The sequence below is a fragment of the Cyphomyrmex costatus genome, unplaced genomic scaffold (assembly GCF_001594065.2).
Source record: "Cyphomyrmex costatus isolate MS0001 unplaced genomic scaffold, Ccosl1.0 scaffold398, whole genome shotgun sequence".
NCBI lineage: Eukaryota > Metazoa > Arthropoda > Insecta > Hymenoptera > Formicidae > Cyphomyrmex > Cyphomyrmex costatus.
In genome coordinates, this window is record NW_017278185.1 from 1,055,891 (window position 1) to 1,062,573 (window position 6,683).

General features: G+C 28.7%; 1 long non-coding RNA gene across 1 annotated transcript; it reads right to left on the bottom strand.

Annotated features, from left to right (window-relative positions):
• Window positions 1-3,575: 3,575 nt before the first annotated feature.
• LOC108777004 (uncharacterized) lies at window positions 3,576-6,135 on the bottom strand. The gene is made up of 3 exons (XR_001940809.1): window positions 5,555-6,135; window positions 5,086-5,295; window positions 3,576-3,923 (listed from the first exon to the last, which is right to left on the bottom strand). It is a non-coding gene; the product is annotated as an uncharacterized LOC108777004 (long non-coding RNA).
• Between the last annotated feature and the right edge of the window lie 548 nt (window positions 6,136-6,683).

The window sequence follows — 6,683 nt, forward strand, 5'->3', positions numbered from 1 at the left end:
CTATAAAATGCACGTAAAAATTTTTTTTATACTCGTGGCTTTTTCGAGTTATGTAGGTTGACATAATTTTTTTAAATGGAATTATAAGAATTTTTTTAAACAATATGATTCCTTTAAATATTCTCCATAAAAAAGTATTAAGATCATGGTATCGAAAAATCATTAGTTTACGAGATATTTTACACTTTATTTTGATACATATTAACATAAAATGTTAAATAACTCGTAAACTATTGACTTTTTGATTATCTTAATACTTTTGTGAACAGAATAATAAGATAAATTAAATGGTGTAAAAAAACACATAGTTGCGTGTATAGAAAATTATCCATTTTGCATACATATTTTTTTAAAGCTTCTGATACTTTAGAGAAAGTAATTATTTTGACCGTTTTTTGAAAATTAATAAAACGCCGTGCTAATTTTTTACAGACACTAATATATTTAAAAAATTTCTCAAGTTGTTCGTTTTTATATTTGAAGTATATTAATATGCATATAGTATTTATAGAGTACTATTCGTGTTATATTCGTATAGTATTCGTACTTATAGTATTCGTGTTTATATATATATACATATATGTATACATATGAGACATTCCATCCCAAGTGTGCTACTCGAAAATTTTTGAATTTTTTATTTGGCTAAAATTTTGATATATTACAATACCCATCGCAAGAAGCTACCATGATTTTTTTCGAATTTTTTTATCAACATAGTCAAGAGATATGAATTTTTTTCAAAATTTGCAATTTTCAAATGCCTATAACTTTGTGAAAAATAATCCAAATAAAACGTTTTTTTTTTTTAAATTGTGTGTTTGTTTCTTTAGTTTTCACAAAAAAATATCAAGAAATGTTTCAAAATTGTTTTCTAATTAAAAAAAAATTTTTTTGTAAAAGAATTCATAATAAGAAAACGATAATTTTAGTATTAAAGTAATATCAATCAAGGAAACACTTTTTTTTAAATAGGTAAATATAAAAAAATAAGTTATTAGATTACGTGTGTGTGTGTGTGTGAGAATAAACCGAAAATTTTAGGAAATGAAAAAGTCACGAGTTTATATCTATATATTATTTTATCGTATAAAAAAATGCAAAATTGAAAAAAAATTAATTCGAAAAAAAATAGAAGGAAAAATTTGCCCTCGATCAAATCAAGTGTTAAAAATCATCAAATAAATCTATAATAAGTTTTTATGAGAACTTTTTAAAAAAAATTAAACGTGTCGTACTTTAAAAAATTAATAATTTTTTACATTAAATATAAGTATTTCAAATACATGCTCTAGTTGTCACTAGGAATGTCAAATATACTTTCAACTGTTACAATAGTTTGATACGTCTTGTTCCACAGACACTGATAATAGCAGCTGTTCTACTTCATTGTCAGTGGCCATAACACCTCCATTACCTTCATCACTGAATGAAAGTTTATCGCCAACTTCTCCAACACTTAGCAATGAAAGTGTTCTAATAAACCCAGTACAATTCATACCATTCTCTCCATCTGCTACCAAAGCAAAAAATGCATTAGAATCAAACTCTTTCAGCGAAGACAGTACAACCAATAAGTTCAAATCTAATGAAAGACATATGGAAGTTGTACCTACAAGTGACAATTTTGCAAAACGAAAGAAAGATACCATGGATACTTTCCTTGAAGAGACTTCAAAGATGATGAATAAGATGGCTGGTACCATTCAGACTGTTTTGTTAAACCGACAAACCCAAGCACTTCCCAATGATGAGATTGCATTACTATCTGCCACAATTGCTAACAGTATACGATATGTTCCAAAAGAGAACAGAACAAAGTGTTTGATTAAACTTCTCCAAGTTACCGAAGAATTTATTAAGAATTAATTAGCGTGCATTATTTTTATACATGCAATACTTATATATGTATGACAAATGTGTAAAGTTTGAATGTTTATTTTATTGCATAAGATGATAATGTACAATCTCTCTCATACATTAGATATATTCAGTTAGTCATATACATTTTTATATGTCCAATACTTTTATATGTATGACAACTGTACAAAGTTTGAATATTTTATTTTTTTGCATAAGGTGATTATGTGCAATTACATTAATTATGTTCAGTTAGTCATGTACATACAAATTATCTTAACGTTACATGATAATCTATTTGAAAATGATGCATTATTCCAAAAAGTCTGATTAATGTAACTTATATATTTATGTTATATATTAATATTAAATTAATTTTTCTTCGTTTACCGATGATGGTCATATTAAAGGCCGAATCGTTTACTAATAATAATAAAAATTTCGTTTTAATATTCTACGAAATACAATATAATTTCGCTAAATCTATCCAGCGTCGTGGTATGTGCTCATTTTTAATTCCTTTATCGTATATTTATGTTGTTCAATCATTTGCACGTTTCTTTCATATTCAATAATAAAATATTTAATATGTCATTTTACAAATTGAAAGTTAGAATATCATTATATAATGCAAATTATACAATTGTGCAATTCTTTTGCAATATGTGAAATGTGATGTAAAAATGTTGTAAACTCAATCATTAAATTTTGCTATAGTATGATATATTTTGAGTAATACATTTTTCATATCATTGAGATTACCATATTTCAAGTCAAATGTATAAAAAAAAAATGAAGAATAATTGCAAGTCTTAGCGCAGTTAAAGATCAAATGCTTCAAATAATTAGTTCAATCGATTAATTTTATACTAAAGCTATGTACGTTATTTCTTAAACGTAATTTTTCACATTTGTTAAAAATTAAAATTTTTTTAATTGAAGACTTACAAATAAATTCACATTTGAAGATATTCGAGTATTATTTCAATGCATATATGTATTACGCATGGGTCTTTCTCCCTTCTCCTCTTTTTTTCCGCAATGTACTTATTTTATATAATAATAAAAAGTAGAATTTATATTCCTATTTTTTCCTTTATATATTGGTACATATTTGTTTGTCACTTAACGAGAGATGCAAGTTTAATTGTAAATTAAACTTGCTGAATTTATTTATCAAGTTCTTAAATTTTATAATTACCTCAATGTTATACTGATAATAATCATTAATCGTGAGTTATTTAGCTTGAATACGTGCCGCATTAATCACAGAAACAAAACGTGATTTTACTGTTAACACATACATTATTTAAAGGTAATACATTTTAATCTTTGATATTTTAGATGTAATTTTGTAAAATAAAAATATGTAAAAGTACTTTTTACATTATTTACACTTATGTTATTCTATTTTACATTATTTACACTTATATTATCCTATTTAATAAATATCTTAAATAAATGGTGGTCATCAATTTACAACCATGTAATTTACAACATGCAGTTAATTGAAAAAAAGGAGCATAATAAATGTACATACATACATTTAAATTTAAAAAGAAAAATTGCAAAATAATGTAAGAGTAAATGTAAAGTAAATATGAAATAGAAGATAAACATGTCTAAAAGAACTGGATACATTAACTATGTAGATCATATTATAAAAAGAAATCGATAGTAATTGATGAAAACTTAGTTGTAATTTGTTCCTCTCATAATAGGATTGTTTAGATTAGAGTAGCAACACTTTGTATTGCCATTCAATTTCTTCGGCCTCACTGATGAAGTAAACTCTTAAATTATTTCGAAGTTTGATGGCATCGGCAAGAGCATTGTTACTACCCATTCTACCAACACAGTGGAACATATTTATAACAGGTACTTCTCCACGCCATATACCGTTCTGAAGTAGCATGCCATGTGGTCCTTTCTGATCCATCAATAACGTTATATTGGTGCTGGTGCATTGACAACTCTTCCTCAGAGGACAGGAGGAAGTTATAAAGCATCACCAACGCTAATACAATCATCTCATGGGTCTCCAAATTACAGGCGATGCTGCCCTTAATAAACAATAATATTATCTTAGAACACCGAAGAAAAATAACACTATTTTTCACTCTCATCGCATTGTCTCATCGCATCGAATAGACTTCCTACGCTTAAAATATAATTTATATTGAAATTCACATTTTATTGACATCTTATTAAGAAACAATAATTATGCGTCTATAATCTCTGTACCTAACCAGAAGAACACAATGTTATCGATACTAACATTCTAATTATAATATTTACTGCAAATTGAGTTGAAATTATTGACAGCGTTAACACTACGAGAGAGAGCGAAGTGTATACTTTTTTATATTTTTATATATTATCCTTCATTTTATATATATCCATTGTAATAGTTTCATCATTACTTTTTTATCAACATTGATGATCCAACAGGGATCAAAACGTTTGTTTTGTCTTATAGCCGGCACATTAAAATTTTATAATTTAACTAAACAATATGTTCATTTCCTAACGTTTCAATTTTCAAATTATAACAATAAACCTTTGGCTCGTAGCCCTTTTTTTCTTTTCGTTGTTTTTTAATTTTATTGAGCTTTAATTACTATTATATTTTTATATAATTTTGAATTATAATTTTCGATTATTATACTACAGTTTAAACAGATATAAATAATACTGTTATGCCCGATACCTTTGCCGTTCTATCTCCGAGCGAGCTGAGTAAAGCTAAGCGAGAAACGCGTTATCAAAACGACGAAGTTTGTTTGGTAGTTTTGTTTTAACAACTTGACTATTCGGTCTGCGTGATTCTGTATTCTCTTTGCAATAAATCGTTGTGTTGTGTTCTCAATACGAATAATACATGATTCTAAAGAAATCAGAAACAAAAATACAAAATCAATGAGAACCAACTAGATGTTCATGTGTAAATTTAATTCTTTTTTGAATATCAAATTTAAAACGTTTCAATCTGTTGCTTTGTATTATCTTTAATTAATATAAAAAATAAACTATAATGAAGATAAAAATCGCAGACAAATAAATTAAAATCAAGCAAGTCACGAAGATGATCCAGAGCGATGGATCAAAACATCTTTTAAATTTGTTATTCAACAAAGAATTTAATTTATACACGAAAATCTAGGGTTGGCTCTGATTGATATTTGTATTTTTGTCAGATAAAAATAATGATCAAAAACAACTTACTCCAAAGTGATGGCAAGGCGAAGTTCAATTGGAAAAGGTTGTTGCATGCTCTTCTTCTCTAGAAGAGGGTAAACTTTTTCTAGCAACTATGCAGGAGTCATTCTGGTGTAATTGTAAAACTCCTTGTGATCCATTTCTTTTAATTCATGAAACAAGTTTATAAATTCTCCTTGTTTAGTGAACAGCCTATTAACAGGCCTATGCCACCATCTAGTTATGTAAAAACAAAAATATTAATCATGATGCCAGAGGATCGATCATGAAACTTTCCATACAACAGAAATGTGAAAAATGAAATTTTTTTATGAATGTGTGCGTGTATATACATATATACATAAAAATGTTCACGTTTTCTCTCAGAAAGAAGTTTCATGATCGACTCCAAGAATTATTAAAATCCAAGCATAATAAATGTTCCAATTCTAGACAAATCAACGTTTTTATTTTCAGTAAATAAAAAGCGACCAACCTGCAACCATTGTATTTATTCAAGATGTGACATACAGGGAACAATAATGTCATCATTTGCATCAAAATGATAGTTACAATCACGTCGTCATCTTGATCAATATTTATTTTCTCCTGTTCACATTAATGTGTGAACAATAACTGTACGAATATAATATTTCACGTTCTTTCCACGATTTTTCGCTGTTCTAATTACTTACGATTACACAGGTTTAAAACAGTTTAACAGTCTAAACATTCAACTTTCTTCTATCGGCTTTCCTATTGGTCGAGTTAAACGACTTGCTATACAAAACTGCTTCCGATTACCGACTACAGACTAGAGACTCAATGTAGAATCGGCTTTACAGTATGTACCTTCTACTCTTTATTTACACAACTGTTCATCTCCACCAATAATAGTATCACTGAACATCAACGTAAAGATCAACTCCGACAGTTTAACAACAGGCAAAAGGCGATCGACGTGATAGCACCAGCGACCATTTATTCTCACCAAACGTACTCCGGGTACATATAAATCTGAACAAACGTTCATCATCATATATCCCAAAACTGCTCTAACTTTCGGATAATTCCCCAAAGTCTCGGCAACCAGTAATAAATCAAAACTTGGCGTACCAAACGCAGAATTAATTGCATCAAACCAAGCAAGATAACAGAATCCCACAGGAAACTCCATGGCAACCTTCCGCTAACTACTAGTCTCCCACTGAACCACAGAAAACAGACCTGATGATTCTGAACGCGACCCTGCCACAACGCAACCAACTAATTTTACAGGGAGATCCTCGCTGTAGATAAAGAAACTTTTACGTTAGTGCCATCTTGTCCAATAAAAGTAGTATTGATTACAGACCTCATAATATAGATATATGTAATAAATTTGGAGAGATTAAAGAATTAAACAAAATAAAGTAAAAATTGCTCCCTCTCTCTCTCTTTCAACAGTTGATCGCAACAGCATTCCTCTCGTGGTAAGTCAAGACGACGCGGCTGTCGGTAAAACAATTCCGCGTTGGAGCCACATGATTAGAACACATTGCTGCGCGCTGGTTTTCGTGATTTTCCTTCTTTTCTTTTTCGGCGAATCTCGACGCTTCAGAAAAAAAAAAAAAAAAAAAAAAATT